The 18,029-nt window shown below is 39.2% G+C and overlaps 1 protein-coding gene and 1 non-coding gene across 2 annotated transcripts in view; one reads left to right on the forward strand and one right to left on the reverse strand.

The window, feature by feature from the left end:
* The window catches only part of LOC140698319 (uncharacterized), a 198,700-nt gene that overhangs the window by 151,901 nt on the left and 28,770 nt on the right, over positions 1–18,029 (reverse strand). The gene's annotated exons all lie outside the window — the stretch shown is intronic.
* On the forward strand, positions 1,924–2,030 carry LOC116281860 (U6 spliceosomal RNA). The gene has a single exon (XR_004191322.1). It is a non-coding gene; the product is annotated as a U6 spliceosomal RNA (small nuclear RNA).

Below are 18,029 nucleotides of genomic sequence, written 5' to 3' on the forward strand. Positions count from 1 at the left end.
CCAACTTAGTCCCCTCAACACCCAGTCCCCCTTAGTCATACTTCCCAACCAGCACCATGCTGGTCTGAAAACCTGAGAACTATAATTCTTGAAAGAACTATGTTTTAAGTGTATGAGAACTGGATAAAATTAACTTCTCTGAAAGCATGAAATGCTATAAAAATACACAGCATTTTTAATCGTACTCTATAGCCAGTTAGATCAGAGGATCAGAAAATTGTGCTCCTGAGGTCAGAACTTTGCGATCTCATTAACTGCATTTATTCTCATGTTACATCCTGGACTTGACCCCAAACAACTGATTAAAACCAACAGAAATCAGCTGACTCCCATTCAGCCATTTTTAGGATCAGCCGATAGCACCAGTTGCCTTTACAGAGAATAGCATGTTATTTTTGAAACATGAAGAGAGAACAGAAAGAAGACACTCTGCAAGGCCCAGGAAAACTCAAGTCCATGGATAAGCAAGCCACATGACAAGAACTGAAGGAGGAGGAGGAGAGAGAAGAGGAAGAAGAGGAAAAAGAGGAAAAGGAAGAGGAAGAAGGAGGAAGGGGAGGAGGAGGATGGAGAGGGAGGGGGAGGAGGAGGTAAATATTTCTAAATATGCAAATGTTTGTTATGATGTAGAGATGGGAGCCTGTAACATTAAAGGAGACTTCTTTTATTTGATAACCATATCCATGAGCAAACACTAAAACTGAAGCTAATGGAAACCAAAACAACTGTTCTAAAATGATGAAATATGGGGATTATGTCTAATTGTATAATGCTAGTAAAAACAAGTTCATTTTGACTAATTCCATGGGAAGTGGCACAAAGCTTTCCTGTCCCGGATCTGTGGCTACCTGGGTGGCACACATCCAGAACCAAACGTCTTTGTTTTCCTATTGCTTCAGTCCCAGTTCATCACTGACACTCAAAAAATTTCCCACTAGACCACAATACATTAGGAAGAACCACCATTGTTTGGGTCAAAATGAGTGGAAAGCACACCACAGTAGAAGAAACCATAATAGAAAAAGACAAAAGAAAGAAGAGGAAGTGACAGATAAAAACAGAGCAGGAACATATAATTTGAAGAAGAAAGTGGAAACACACCACTTTAGAGGTTTGGTTGAACTGAATGAACTGAATGAACTGAAGACAAAGGCCAGTAAAACGTTCCCATCACCCTTGGCTTCAACTGGGTTAATTACGTCCTTACAGAACAGCCTGTCCAAGAGTGCACTTTGCTATTTCACAATCGTTCGACCAACAATTACTTACGGAACATGTGAGGCCCTGAGCTTAGTTCTAAGGAGGTAGAAAGGTGAGCACAAGCCTGAAGGTAGGATCTTGTAGAGACATGAGACATTAATGTAAACATACAAATACTAGTGTGACCTTTACATGGAAGAGTGCAGCTTGATAGGGTGCATTTTTAAAAATAAACTTTTTACTTTATAATATTTTTTAATTTACAGAAAAATTGTGACTAGAACACCGAGTTCCCAGACCCCACACTCAGGTTTCCCATTTTTAACATCTTACGTTAGTCTGGTACATTTGTCACAATTAGTGAACCAATATTGATTAATTATTATTAACAAAAGTCCTTACTTTATTAAGATTTCCTTACTTTTTACCTAATATCTTTTTTGGTTCCAGGATCCCATCTAGGACACCACAGTGCAGTTAGTCACCAGATCTCCTTAGGTTCCTTGTGATTGTGACAGGTGACAGCATTCATTTTTAATGTAATTTTATTTTTTCTTATACTGTCCCTCCAAATAGGCTTAGTGGACTGGTCATTTCTCTGCCCCTAGATGACATCTTGAGCTGGTCCCAAACTTTTTCAGTCTTTCTCAGATATTATGTCCTATTCAAATACAAAATTATTATGTCCAGTATTGTGTAACAGTTGGTCAAAATTGGGGGGCAGTATTCACTTTGGTAGCACATATATTAAAACCGAAATGATGCAGAGTAGATTAGCGTGGTCCCTGTGCAAGGGTGACATGTAAATTCGTGAAGCTTTCCACATTTTTTAAATTAGGAGTTTGGGATTAGCAGTTAAAAATTTTATATACAAAATAGATAAACAATAAGGTCTTACGGTGTAGCACAGGGAACTATATTCAATAGCTTATAATAACCTATAATGAAAAAGAACATGAAAAAGTGTATATATGTACATATATATACACATACATATATATATATACAAACACATACACACACACACACACACATATATGTATGTATAACTGAATCAACTGTGCTGTACACCAGAAACTAACACAACATTGTAAATCAACTATAATTTTTTTAAAAAAATTGGGGGGGGCAGGAGTTAGTAGAGGAATAAACGGGGAAGAAGTGAACAGGAGAGTTTGAGGACCCAGGAAAGCAAAGTATCATGAAAGCTAAAACAGAATCTTAAGAAGGAAAGGTAATCAGATGCTGCAGAGAGGCCCTGGTAGAGGAGAAGGAGAAGAGGACTTGGCAATCAATCCACTCACAGCTCTCAAAGATAGCTGTATGGAGTGGCAAGAGTGGAAACCACAGTGGAATAGGTTAAAGAGTGAAGATGTGGCCAGACAATGAAGGCCACCAATTTAGCTCCTCTCTTGAGAAGCTGAGTGGTAAATATAAGGAGAAAAATAAGTTGACACCTTAAATGGGCAGCAGCTAGTTTGAGAAAAGGGCTTTGGGGTTGGGGTGTATGGGAGTGAGTTTCTAAAAGGTTTCTGATAATCCACGCCCCACCCCCCCCGATATCCACAGCCTTGTTTAATCCCCTCCCCTTGTGTGTAGGCTGGACTGGAGATTCACTTCTGACAACAGAAGACTGCAAAGGCAATGGGATGTCATGTCTGAGATTAGGTTATGAAAGTCTGTGATTTTGTCTTACTTGCATTCTGTCTTGCTCTGGGTTTTCTAAGTTTGCTCACTCTGGTGAAGCAAGCTGCCATGTTATGAGCTGCCCTACAGAGAAGCCCACTCGGCAAGGAACTGAGGGTGGCCTCCAGCCAACAGCCAGTAAGGAACTAAGGCCCTCAAACCAACAGCCCATGAGGAACCAAGGGCTGCGAACAATCACATGAATGCACCTGGAAGCAGATCCTTCCCTGGCTGAGCCTTGCTGAGGACAGCAGCTCCAGCCAACACTGCAGTCTGAGAGACCCCAAAGCAGAGGACTGGGCTAAGCCATGTCCTCATGCCTGACCCACAGAAAACAGTGAGATAAGAAATGCTGTTTTAAGCCACCAAATTTGGGGATAATTTGTTACACAGCAACAGGTAGCCAACACAGGATGGTTATTTTTTTAATAAGGGAAGCCTACACATGATTCTAGTTTCAATTTTTTTTTAATCTTAAGACAAAATGCACATTCTAGGCACCAGATCTGAAGATTTTCATTTAGGCACTGGAGATACAACACTAACTGGAAAGCACTCTTTGGGAAAGGACCCAAGAACAACACTTTTGAAATACCTCAGGTAATTCTGACGCAGAAGGGGAGGAAAGGTTCATCCGGTGAGAAGGAAATACCAAGAAACACAACTCAGAGATGTGGGTCCTGATGCCCCAGAGCAGGCAGATGGGCCAGAATCCAGGAATCATGAGGAAGTGGGCCTTGAAATTTTGACTCCTTTCTCTAAAACAGCAGGGAAGAACAAAAATATGGGGAAAGATACATACAAATTTTGAGATAAAAAGAAGGAAAAGCCTCAATCATCTCTGAAGGAAGAATATGGAGCCATCTATGAAGCCTGAGGACATGGAACTATCATTCAAGGTTTAAAGAGAAGAAAGGATTTGGAAGAAATTGAGGACGCTTTGGTGAGTCACTAAGAATTTTTTGAATAATTATAAAAAGATTGAGAGGGCCAGAGGATGACTAATGAGCATAATCTGGAGAAAAATGAAGGCACTCACACTCCTCACCTCCCGAATCTGTGAGCCATTGGGAGAGGGAGAAGGGAAGCCTCTGTTGGAGAAAGTTGCAGGGACAGGATTAAGGAGGCAGAAGAGAGGCTTTGGGGAAAGGTGAAGGAGGAGTTTATTCTTAGCAGAACAAGAGTTCTATTTGGCTCCGTGGAAGAGTCCCATTGAGGAGAAGCAAAGGTATCCTGCGTTGGAGGGGCTGAACTGGGTAGGAAGAGAAGGGGCAGGTCTGTCACAGGGGTAGGAAGTAGTTCCCAAGGAGGCCAAAGATTGAGGATGGACTAGAGATTCCTGACAGCAATGGGGGGACAAGCAGATACCAGATAAGTTGATTGAATTAGCCAGCCCCTCAAATCTAAGTTAAATATTGATCACCATTAACACCATTTATCTATGGCTCCTTTAACAGCAGGTCTAAGATAAGGACTGCCAGCATAAGCCTCCTACAGGGCTGCCTCTGAGAGCTGGCCCACGGTGAAGGTTAGGTCCCAGGAAAGCAGGGGAACATGGCCATATCTGAAATGATTAAAGCTCTATATTTAAACTTTGAAACTGCTCCATTCATCTCATACAGGAATTTGCCTGTGTCTAACTTGGTGTAGAGGAAGGATCCCTGAGCTGAGAGTTAGGAGATTTGGGGCCTCGTCCCAGCTCCACCTCAACTAGCTATGCGGCCTTAAAAAGCCATTAACCTCCCTGACATCATCTGTAAAGTGAGGGAGCTGAGCCAGATGGTCCCTCATGTCCCTTCCAGCTCCAACATTCTAAGGGCCTGAAAGCATGCAACCCTAAACCAGGTCTAGGGATCATATGGTTTAGTTCTTGGAAACTGAGCTTCAAAAAAGGAAGGAAAGAATTCCAGCCCTTATCTGTAACCTTCTGCAGACTTCTTATCCATTGATAGAATTCCCTGTGGGAAATGTTTTGAAATAGTGGACATGCCACGAAATGAAATTCTGGGGATTAATCTGCAATAAAGGATGAAAATTTTCAGAGTGATTTTCCCCAAATGTATGAGAAATCTTTATCCAATTGGATGTGGGGCAGATTCTTTTCTAAAGCATCATGCTTGCATTCTCAAGGCAGGGCTTGGTAGGAAAAAGCACTTAGGCCCAGATATCTTGCCACTTACTCACAAAGTTTTTAGGGAAGATGCGCTGACAGCACGGGTGAATCATGTCTAGGTCATCTCATGTCTAAGGTTTTCAACTATCTCCAAGTATTGCCACATTCACATCCACATATACCTCACTACCAGAACCATGAGACAGATTGGGAAAGAGCTTCAGTCACATCAGTGAAGTGAAAGTAGGACTTTCTCCTGACCTCCAGCATCCCCAAGGAATACTCTCTCTCACCACCACTTCTCTGATGGGAACTCCTAAGGTCATTTAATCCCATGTTACATTTTGGAAACTCAGCATAACCTACCAGAAATGTCCCAACTCATATCCCCAAACTTTACATGAAAGAGAGGGGATGAAAAATAGGCATGAGAGTCTTTTGATTTCCAAATGCAGGAATTTTGATTACCCTGTCTGGGCACTTAGACACTCTGCTTACATTTTCACAATACAGTACCAGTAAAAATAAAAATGCCCTTTACAGTGGCACACTGTATATTTTAAATATTTTATACACTTTTCCCAATCACTCAAAAAATACGTATTGAGCACTATGCTAGGTGCTGGGAGGAAATTCAACATCTAAGTTATGAATTAACTGTAATGCAAAAAAATCAATTGTATAACAAGAGAGGTATATTAAAAGGACAATATAATTCTGCCCAAGGGTAGGGAAGTTGAGGGAAGTAAATGATGACTAAGAGATTGAAGATGAGTAAGAGCTAGCCAGGTGTTGAATGATGTTTGAAAGATACTCAAGGCAAAAGAAACAGGAGAAAACAGACACAGAAATGTGAGATTACATGTGGCGTATTTAGAGATCTACTAGGGGCCTAATGTGGAGGTAATGTGGCTACAGTATAGGGTTCAAAGCTCAAGAACAAAGGGACAGAGAAGTGGGGAAGTAGTTATGGGGCCAGCTTTTGAAAGCTTGTGAACAAATAGCATACTGAGGACTATGGCAACAGGGAGACAAATGATTGTGTTCAAGATCATGATCAAAATCTGTACTTTAGAAAGGTAATGCGGACAGCAGTGAAGAGAGTGGATCCAGGAGGGAGAGAAGAAAGGCAGAGAGAGGTCAAGATCTTTTGTAACGGCTAGAAGAGGAATGATACATGTAAAACACATCACATGTTATTGTCATTCTTTGTTTTTGATCCTTCCCCACACCCCCCACCCTACAGGTAAGTTCCTTGTGGACAAGTACCATGTCTTGTTCACCTTTGTATTCCAGCACAGAACAGAATGGCTGACACAGTGCAAGCACACAGCAAACGCCCTTCATAGGTGAATGAATGAATGGGGACTTACAGTAGGATAGTAACAGTGGGGATGTAGAGAAAAAGGCATATTCAAAAAATAATTCTGAACTAGATTCTAAAGAATTTCAACTGAAGAAAATTGAAAAATCTAAGGTTTCTAGATTGAGTGACTTATAAAGTCTCTAACTTTTTAAAAAATACAAGAGGTCGAGCAGGTGGAGAAAGGTAATGAGTTGAGATGGGAACATGCTGAGTTGGAAGTATCTGTGGGCCACCATCCTGAAGTCCAGTAGACAACTGGAAATATGCATTAGGACCTCAGAAGAGTTTACTGGCTGATCTTTACTCATAATCACTCATGAAGGCAGGTGAACCAAATTATTTAAAAATCTAGTTTTTTGAACATGTGCTGTAAACTTAATTTCCAAAGAAAAAGTAACCAAGAAAATGAAAACTGTCTTCAAAGATTCCCTGCCTCATCACTCTTAAAACAAAAGCAAAGACAATTTTATTGGTCAATTATATCTCAATAAAGCTGGGGGAAAAACATTAACTAATTTTTTAAAAAATCAAAGATAAGAGGAAGAACCAGAGTAATCCTTCACTCTATGATTTCTGGAAATCTCGCTGTCAAGTTCTCGTATCTTCAGAATCCTAGTGGAAAGGTTCCTATGAGCAGCATTAGCTATCTAAGCATTAGTTTGCTGACTTACCGCAAAGCATTTAAACAATGAATATTCTGGCAGAAAATCCTAACATTTTCCCCTTTGTTTTCTGACACAAGGCCACTGAGAATGCTCAGGTAGGCGCTGCTTTCTTAGACTCGCGGAACATGATGGGAACCTGAGGCCATATGGTACCTGGAAACTTCACTGGATGAAGAGTTAGAAGAACTGGTCTTAGTTCCTTCTTCACCACTAAGTGGACATGTGACCTTGGGCAAGTCACTGTACCCTTCTGAACCACAGCTTTCTCATCTGTAAAATGAGATCAGATTTTCTCCCTCTGTGTTTGTGTTTATTTTCTTAAACACTTAGCATTGACCTAGACTTAGATCCTTTCATATGTGTTAATCATTAGCTCCTCTCTCCATGGACTTTAATAAGACCATTAGTTAAAGCCTAAATTGCCTAGAACAGACTGTCAGAATCAGACTTTGAGGAGGTGGCTGGTAAGGTCTTAAAAAAAAGTAAGGGGTATCTTGTTGGAAACTTGAAGAGAAAGGATCCTTGTATTGTTCTGGCAGAAAGTTTATTAACACTCTCTCCTGCAGTAATGGGAAAGGTAGTGAAGGTACCTAGTGTACTGGATAATTCAGCTAAGAAGTTTTCTAGCCCAAGTGTTGAAGGTGCTCCCTGGTTTCCTGTTGCTGTTTATAACAAAATGTAAGAGGAGAGAGACAAGCCAAAGGAAGTACTGTCAAATCAAAAGACGACTGGTTGTTGGTTCTGAAGATTCTGGGGCTCCTCAGATGGCAAACAGTACGGAAAATAAGAAACTGCACCCAAGCAAAGACCAAATCCAGAACACTCTCAGAAAACAATGTTCTAAAGTTGAAGCCAAGAGTATAACTGTAAAATCCTTTGTTAAGATCTCAGAAAGTTAAACGGTAGTTCCTCAGAGTACATTCAGTCAGACAAAAGGCCCACTAGAGTTTAAAGGTTTGCCTCACATCTAAATGTAAATAAAGTCATCAAGGTCCTAAGAAGCCTAAGGGCGTCGTCACTCAGCCACCTCAGTAGAAGCCCATGTAAAGGGGATTTATCTCAAGGGGATTTATCTCAAAGAGATTTACAGGTGTCTAATGGAGCAAACCCTAGTGAGATTCACAAGAGGACCACAGAGGTTTTGAGAGACAAGAAATACTGCTAGCTTGGACTGAGAGTGACAGAAACAGTATCAAACGAAAAGAGTCCTTTGAACTCCCAAACTTCTACAAGCAGGAAACAGGCGGAGTAAAACAACTCAGCTGCAAATACAAGATGCCTTTCATGAACAAGGAAGGATGACTCAAAAGGTGGACCAAGAACCTGGAGAACAGAGCCAAGAACTATGGAAAGTCAATTCCAGGCAGAGTAGGACTGAATCCAAATCAAGGAACTTACAACATTTTGCTGGTTGGATTTCATACTTGTTATGAACCAGTGACTCCTTGATGCCTCAGTTTTCCCCCTTTTGCAGAAGAATGTCTATATTAGTTATCCTCTGGTGTGCCACCATTGTATGTTGGATGGGCAGGGGACAGACAAGTTGTTCTTAGTTCATAGGTCTACAGATTAAGAGGAACTGTACTCATGGAGCTGTATTTAAAGAACTACACTTTGAGAACCTAGATTTGCTTTAGAAGATGAGATTCTGAAATTGGATCTGACGCTGTAATGGGATTAAACTTTTGTGGACCTTAGGAGGGTATGAGTTTATTTTATATATGTAGGGCCTATGAATTACTGAGCGTTAGAAGACAGACTGTGGTAGCCATACTCCAAGATGGTCCTGAATGATTTGCACTTCCTGGTGTTCACATCCTGTGGCTTCCACACTGTGCAAAGATTTGTCTGTTTTATCAACAGCATATTGCAGGTGGGATAGTAAATCACTTCTGAGATTGGGTTATACTGTAACTTCTGCATTGGGTACTCTCTCTTGCTGTCTCTCTCTCTTTCTCTCTCTCTCTCTCTCTCTCTCTCTCTCTGATCATTTGCTCAGGGGAAACCCAGCTGCCACATCTTGCACAACCTTATAGAGAGGTCTGCGTAGTAAGAAACTGAAGCCTTCTGCCAACAGCCACATGAGTGACCTTGGAAGAAGATCATCTATCCCCGTTTGAACCTTTGGATGACTACAGCCTTGACCAATAGTTGAACACAACTCATGAGAGACTCACCCAGAATCACCCAGCTAAATCACTCTGAACCCTCAGAAACAATGACATTATAAAATGCTTGTTCTTTTAAGTTGCTAAGTTTGGTGGTAGTTTGTTACATAATGATGAAAAACTAATAAATAAAGTCAATATATAAAAGTACATTTTACTTCTATATTGCACAGAAACAAATGGAAAATGAAATTTTAAAATACCATTTACAATAGCATCAAAAAACATATACTCTGGGATAAATTTGAAGACATATGTGGAAGAGTTCCACATGAAACAGATTATACATTGCTGAAAGAAAGTAATAAATATCTAAATAAGCAGAGAGATATATCATGTTCGTGGTTGTGAAGACTCAATATTTTCAAACTGTCAGTTTTTCTCAAGTTGATCTATATATTCAACACAATCCCAATCAAAATTCTTGAAGACCTTTTTGTAGAAATTGACAAGCTGGTTCTAAAATTTATATGGAAACATAAATAGCAAAAACATTCTTTAAAAAGAACAACTGACTGTAACTGTTTTCAAGACTTATTATAAAGCTACTTTAATCAAAACAATGTGGTAGTGGCATAAAGATAGACAAACAGATCAATGGAATAAAGAGTCCCAAAACAGACCCATATTATATGATCAATTAATATTTTACCAAGGTGTCAAAGCAAATGAATGGGGAAAGGAAAATCTTTTTCTTTCTTTCTTTCTTTTTTTTTTTTTTTTGATTCTGGAAAAGCTGCCAATCCATGTCTGAAAGAAACCTCAATTCATACATAAAAATCATTTATAGATGGATCATATACCTAAGTATAAAACTAAAACTATGAAGCTTTTGGAGGATAACATAGGAGAAAAATTTTATAATCTTTGGGTAGATAAAAGTTTCTTAGTGCCCAGAAAGCAGTAACCATAAAAGTAAAAAATCAGTAAATGAATTTTAGCAAGATTTTAAACTTTTACTCTTCAAAAGATACTATTAAGAAAATGAAAAGCAAAACACAGACTGCAAGAAAATTTCTTAATACTTACATCTGACAAAGGATTTATATAAAGAATATATAAGAATGTACTTTCAACACACTTGCAATTCAAAAATAAAAATATAATCCATTTGTCTTTAAATGGGCAAGAAACTTGAACAGGTACTTGACAAATGATGTTATACATAAACAGTTAAGTACATAAAAAGATGCTAAAGATCATTAATCATCAGAGAAATAAAATTAAAACCATAATAAGATACCAGTATACCCACTGGAATGACCAAAGTTTAAAGGAATGGCAATACCAAGTATTGGTGAGGATGTGTAGCCAAGTGGAATGTCAAACACTGTAGTTGGGACATCCATTTTGGACCTAAGTCTGGTAGTTTCTCATAAGGGTAAATACGCACCTCCCCAGTGACTCAGCCATTCCACTTCTAGGTATTTCCCCAAGAGAAATGAAAACATATGTTCACACAAAGCCTTATACAAGAATGTTCAGAGCAGCTTTATACTTAATAACCCAAAACTAAAAACAGCGCAAATTGCAATCAACAGGAAAATGGAAAATCAAATTGTGGCATGTTGATTCAACTCAATACTAATATAAAAGAGAGAGCCACTGGTACACAAAACAATACAGATGACCCTCAAAAGACATGCTGAGTTAGAGAATCCAGGTACAACAGAGTATAATTGTGTTATTCCATTTATTTGACATTTTGAACAGGCAAAACTAATCTATGGTGAAAGAAATCAGAACAGTAGAATCGTAGCTACCTCTGGTCAGGGAGGGAACAGAGATTGACTCAAAAGGAGAAAAGGGATCTTTCATGGGCGATAGAAAAATTCTACATCTTGGCTATATGGGTATATACAATTGTCAGAATCTAACTGTACACTTAAGATCTATACATTTTAATGTTTATAAATTAAACCTCAATTTAAAAGAGAGAAATCATTTATAAAGCTATTAAAAATATCAGATACCTAGAAATTATTCTAATGAAAAATGTATAAATGTTTCACAGAGAAAAAAAAATTGAGATAAACTGAAGAAGACCTAATTGAATGGAAGGCTATTCTATGTTCATGGCTTGGAAGAACCAATATTGTAAAGTTATCAATTCTCTGAAACAATCTGTAAATTCAATACAGTTCCAATAAAAATTCCAGTAGACTTCTTTTTTTTTTGGTGGAACTTAACAATCTAATTCTAAAATATGTAATAAAACCCCAAGGCCAAAGATAGCCAAGACACTCTTGACAAAAGCAAACAAAGAGGGAGAATATTTTTTCCAGATATCAAACTTATTCTAAAACCACAAAAATTAAGAGAGTGGTTTTTTGTGCAAAGATAGACAGACCAACTGAATAAAAGAGCAATTTCAGAAATCCACATATATTGCAAGTACAGAGACATGGGAAAAGATTGATATTTTTAATAAAAGGTATGAGTTGTTTGGATAGCCATATGGAAAAAAAAAGGAGGTCTTATCTGAACTCTTTATCTTACACTATACACAAAAATCAGTTCCAAGAAGAATGCAGCAAAATAAATAAATATAAAAATAAAGGCAAAATGAAGATTCTAGACATATATGAATATTTTCATGACTGTAAGAAAGGATATATTTTTTAAACAGGAGTTAAAAATGCATTAAACATAAAGAAAAAGATTGATAAAATGCAATACATTAAAATTAAGAAACTGCTCACCAAAAGACACAATAAAGAGAACAAAGTGTACTAAGAGTACAAAGTCAAAATAGAATCAGGTATTGGCAATTTATGTAATTAACAAAGGGCTTGCATTCAGAAAATATAAAGAATTCCTATAAATCAAAAAGAAAAAAGAATACAGCTCACTAGAAAAATGTGAAAGGGATTTGAACAGGCTCCTTACAAAGGATAATACCTAAATGGCCAGTAAGTAGGAAAAGTTGTTTAACCTCATTAGTCATCAAAAAAAAGAAATGCAAACTAAAACCACAGTGAGATAAGTAGCTCTACATTTCTACAGCCTGGCTAAAATTTAAAAAACTAAAAATAATTAGTATTGGTAAGGATTTGGAGCAAACACTACTGGTGGTTACATCAATTGGCACCACCACTCTGAAAAATAGTTTGACATTAAGTATTAAAGATATTCATATCCTGCAACCCAACAGAAATGTATACATATGGGCACCAAGAGACATGGACAAGAATGTTCAGAGTAATTTTCTTTGTAAGAAAACTGCAGACAGTGCAAATGTCCACCAACAGTAAAAATGTATAAATTATGGTGTATGCATACAATGTAACACTATACAGCAATCAAATTTACAAACTCCAGGTACATTTAACATGAATGAACCACAGAAACAAGACTCACAAGAAAAATTATTACATAGTTCTTGTTCGATAATCTTTAAAAACAAGCAAAACTAAACTATAGCCTTAGAAGTTAAATAATGACTTAGCTTTGAGGGAGTTTCTAGCATGGAGACAAAGGAATGGGCGTGAAAGAGGTGGTGACAGTGTTGTTCTCAACCTGGGTCGGGGTTACACAGTTACATGCATCGTTTAAATTTATTAAGCACATTTATATTATATTTTTTGTATGTGAGTTTTATTTCTTAACCAAAAAAAGTTTAAAATAAAAAAGAAGTTAAATAAAAATGCCTGTCATGTAGTAAGCACTTATAAAATAGTCTTCACGATTATTCTCACAGCACCCCTCTCACCCTGAGAACATAAAACAGACTTTCTTCTCCCAAAGGGCTCTCCAAGGAAAATTACAAGCTGTCATAGGCAAACATTGACCTTCCTCTCCCTCTCCCTTTGGGACCCAGTTCCCAAGTTCAGAGATAGTAGGAAAGGACCCAGAAGCAGAGTCCTTCACTGTTTCACCAGACCCAGACTCAGGGCGGACTCTTATGACTATCCTCACATGCCCCTGCCTTCCGCTCCACAACTTTGTAAGTTGTTGCAACCAGTCTGGAGGATAACAGCACTGCCAGTAAAGTGGAAGATACACTTTCCCTGTGACTCACCAATTCCGTATCTCAGAGGTGCTGGTGCACAGGACGCAGGTGCAAAGGTACAAAGGTGTTTGATGTAGCATTATTTGCAATAGGAAAGAAAGAAAGAAAGGAAGAAAGAAAGAAAGAAAAGGAAGGAAGGAAGGAGGGAGGAAGGAAGAAAGAAAGAAAGAAAAGAAAGAAAGAAAGAAAGAAAGAAAGAAAGAAAGAAAGAAAGAAAGAAAGAAAGAAAGAAAGAAAGAAAGAAAGAAAGAAAGAAGGAAGGAAGGAAGGAAGGAAGGGAGAGAGAAAGAAAGAAAGAAAGAAAGAAAGAAAGAAAGAAAGAAAGAAAGAAAGAAAGAAAGAAAGAAAGAAAGAAAGAAAGAAAGAAGGAAGGAAGGAAGGAAGGAAGGAAGGGAGAGAGAGAGAGAGAGAGAAAGAAAGAAAGAAAGAAAGAAAGAAAGAAAGAAAGAAAGAAAGAAAGAAAGAAAGAAGGAAGGAAGGAAGGAAGGAAGGAAGGGAGAGAGAGAGAGAGAGAGAAAGAAAGAAAGAAAGAAAGAAAGAAAGAAAGAAAGAAAGAAAGAAAGAAAGAAAGAAAGAAAGAAAGAAAGAAAGAAAGAAAAGGGGGAAAAGCCTGGAACAACCTCAGTATCCATCAACACAGGCATGGTGAACACATTAGGGAGTAGTCATATAACAAGCAGTTGTTACCATGAATGAACTTCATCTAATTTACATGGATAAATCTCAAAAATATGCAGCTAAGTTTTAAAAAAAAAGTTGTAAAAGATACGTTATAGTAGGACACCATTTATATACACTGAAGCATACAAGACAAGGCATGTTGCGTACGGATGTGTAACAGAATTATGGAGAAGGGACACACTTCAGGAAAGTAGTTACTTATGAAAAGGGAGGGTGGTGGGACTCGGGGGAGATGGCTGTAGCTGAATCTCTGATATTTTATTTCTTTAAGTAAGTATCTGAAACAAATATGATAAAATATTAACAATCACTTAAATCTGGTGATGGGTATATTGGGTTCTGTTACTTTATTGTTGTGCCTTCTTGTATTTGAAATATTGTCCAACTTTAAAAAAAATGTTAATTACCTCTCTTAAAACATTCTCCAGGTTCCTGTTTCCATCACAAAGGATAATTTGCCTAATTCTGCTAGGTTTTCCTTTTTCTCCAAGGTGCAAATGGAAATTTATGATAAACAAAGGTTGGCAGTAAGGTCACCCATTCTCCTCCAGGCAGTTCCTGACACAGAAGCATCTCTGACCTCAGCAGACCCACCCGACCCTGCCCTTTGCCCCAAGAAGCTCACAACAGGTCCCAACAGCTTCTGGCTTCTGGCTTCTAGCTTCTGACTGGGTTTGGCAAATGGGAGGCAGAAGCAGAGATGGTCCAACAGGAAGAAAGGACGGACTAGGTATTTATTTATTCTTGGCTTCCTCCCTGCTGGCGTACAGCTGAAGCAGCTGCATGTCTCTGCTGAGGACCACATCTCCAAGCTGGTTTCCCCGTGGCTCTCTCTGGGCTGCAGCAATCCCTCCTTCCCTGACTTCTCCAGGCCGGGGTTGTAATGGCTCCTGGCTGTCCCCAGCCCCAGGTGCTTCAGCGCCCTTTCTGGTTTCCCTTCACTTTCCCACAGCTTTATAAATGGTACCCTCATTAGGCTTTCCTTGATTTCCCCACTTGAACATGCCATCTATTTCTCACTGGTACCCTGACCCCATAGGGCACTAGGGAAGTACTGTGAGAGCCCAGGCGATCCAGGAAAGCTGCAGAGATAAAGCTCATGCCTAAGCAAAGCCTTGAAAGAGGAGCAGAGGTTTGTCAGCCAAAGGGTTATGCTGGGGGGAGGAGAGACAGGAGTGGCAAGACTGAGGGAACAGCTTCCACAAAGGCTTTTGCATTAGGTTGACCATATGAAATTGCCAGTATTGGGCTATTTTTTGATGTACAAAAAATAAAAGGCAATATCATGTGGTTCAACCTAATAATAGGACTGAGACTATGATGACCTTAAATAAGACGGAGCCCTTAAAGAGCAGGAAGTCTCAAAAATGAGCCTGTCCCTACAGAGTGATGTCAGGAAGAGTGGAGATAACACTAATCTGAAGAGGAGGAAAATCAGCTTTGCAGAGAGGGATGAAATTTTTTCTATGTTTATTTCTATTCAAACAGAAACAGATTTCTCACTGTTCTCCTTCTTATCTAGGTCTGCAATCTAGTTCTTACAAAGAAGGCAAATGCACACAGGTTTTCACATCTTACACCACAGCTCTTAGAGCTAGACAGATCCTTAATATTCTATCAACTCATTTCAAAGATTAAAAAATAATGAGACACAGGGGTTAAGAGTCTTGCCTACTATCACACAACTCTGTGATCCTCCAATTGGATGACTTGATAATGGAAGACTTCTAGAAGGAATGAGTTTGGGAGGACTCCAGTGACACAGTTCAACAGAGAGAGAGGGTGAAGGTCATGATAGGGAAGAGTCAAACCCTGACAGAGGCAAAAGAATAAAAAGTTGCACGGACAGAAAGGATACCAAGAGCAAACTGGCTTGGCTAGAAGAGCAAAGAATGCATTTGGCAAAAGATTTCCTTTTATTAATTTTATCCTTGGACTCAAATTAATCTTTTCCTAGACTTGTTAGGCTGACCAAATTTATTATCCTTTATGACAATAAGCCTTCTCAGATTTGAGAAGAATTAAAAGATATATGATAAATTTTTCCTGAGATCATTCCCAGGACCACAGTGCTGCCCCTCAGAGCTAACATTTTGGCATTTAATATGCCAGGGAAACTAAGCCATGTTCTCCACATTAGCCAATTGGAAAAACAAAGTAATATTTAAAGATGGAGTTGTTTAGATCTCATAATTTCTCTCCTGAGATTTTAACATTTGAGTTAATATATAATCTGTAATCAGACTTTCAGAAGCCTGTGTTCAGAGTAAAAGAAGCCTCCCTGCATCCCACACGGTTTAGTGACCTTAACTATCCGAGGTTCCAGGCTTTACCTGATGGTCCAGCATGGCGTAGTACCTTGGTCTCCTGAAGTGCCACTCAGATCATTGTAAACAAGGACTGTAGTGGGACTTTGGGCTAAGACTATAAGGAGTAAGGTGAACTCTCACAGGAGCAGGGGGTGGTGGCTAAGCCCTACACCAGGTGGGGAACCTGCAGACACACCCATCCTGGTGGACAGCCACAATCATCGGCATCGTTCCAAACTAGGAAGAAGAATGATGCAGATGAAAGTCCTCCAGGAGCACATCACTCATGTGCCTCTGTCTGTTGGCTCAACGTAAATTGGCAGGCCTGTTGTGGTGTTAACTGTCTCAAGGACGCATGCTTACAAATAAGTTACTGAGTTACATATTTCAGAACTAAATAATCAGTCAACATCCCATCCCCAAGTTCTTGGGCAGAGCTGGAAAATGACCAAAAGTCAACAAAATGATCAAAGAACTGTCCCCTAGAAGGGACCCTGGTGATGGCACAGTTTTAAATTATCACCCTGAAAAGTCCAGAGTTAGTTAATGCTCATATGGCCTTGTAGTTAGAAAGTACAGAATTGCACTTGATTGCAAGTCTAACACTGACCAGCACTGGCTCCTGGCTCTTCCTTCAGTACATAGTCCACTATCTCATATTGCCTAGAAGCTCTTCTCCAATGCCTTCTTTTATATAAATCTTTCCTCCCTTTTGTTCAGCTGTTTCTGTTTAATGACTTTGTCTTCTTGAAGGAGACTGTATGCATCTTAAAAGTATTTCAGTTTGGTATAATTCAGGGCATATTTATTGTAGTCTGTAAGTGCCAGGCCTTGTGCATATATTAAGCACTCAGGCAATATTTATTAAGCTGGACTATATATGGGAGGCATCTTTAGCATCAGCACATGAGAAAAGAGAGATTATGGGGACAGGGTAATGGGAAATATGGCCATGCTAGTACACTAGTCGTGATGTAATTTCATCTGAAAAGAGGATTGTGGTGGTGGTGATAGAAATGAAAATCATAGGGAAAAATGTGGAATGTACTTCAGAGTAAAACTGAATGTCAGAAGATGAAAAAAGAGAGGAAGGACGAGAAAATTATATTTTACACTTTTCAAATGTGAGGTACCAATTGGAAACATTTGGAGAAGTCCAACAAGCAGGGTGAAAAGGCGAAGGTGGACTCAGGCAGGAGTCAAGGTCAGAGTCTGCAGAGAGGGGATGGCTTAAGCTCCATAGGCAGAGCTTGCCTTGCTAGAAGTTAACATGGATCTCTGCTAAAATTCTGGGCTACTTTGGGATATTTGAACTAGACCAAGGACTGGCAAAGATATTAAAAATAGAAAAAGTGAATAAAACAAGACCAGCAGTCCACACAGTCTGCCCCAGGGGCAAGGCCAGCCCTTGTCCTTTTGCTCAGCCAGCATTCTTCCTACCCATCATTCCAAATGCCCAGCCTCCTCCAGAGAGCCTTCCTATTTTGATAAGATGAGAAATACCAGCTTATCTGCCTCGGTTCCTAGATGTGGGCATCTCAATCATCCCCATGTTTCTATCAGTGGCACACGCGGCACTTGACAATAATTAGTTTCTGACATGCTGATGGTTGCTACATCATTCATCTGAACATCTCCCCTCCATTAGTGGCCCGTTTCCCCATTGTCACCTCCTCTCTCAGACTCCACTCCCAGTACCCTTGAAGCTCCTTGGGTATTGAAGCTCCTTGAAGCTCTCTCACCTACCCCTACCCCTGATAAATTCCAACAAAAACTGAGTTTTAGAAAACAAAACTTTAAAGACTGATTCATGTTACAAAGGACAAACC

The sequence above is a fragment of the Vicugna pacos genome, chromosome 9 (genome assembly GCF_048564905.1).
Source record: "Vicugna pacos chromosome 9, VicPac4, whole genome shotgun sequence".
Classification (NCBI taxonomy): domain Eukaryota; kingdom Metazoa; phylum Chordata; class Mammalia; order Artiodactyla; family Camelidae; genus Vicugna; species Vicugna pacos.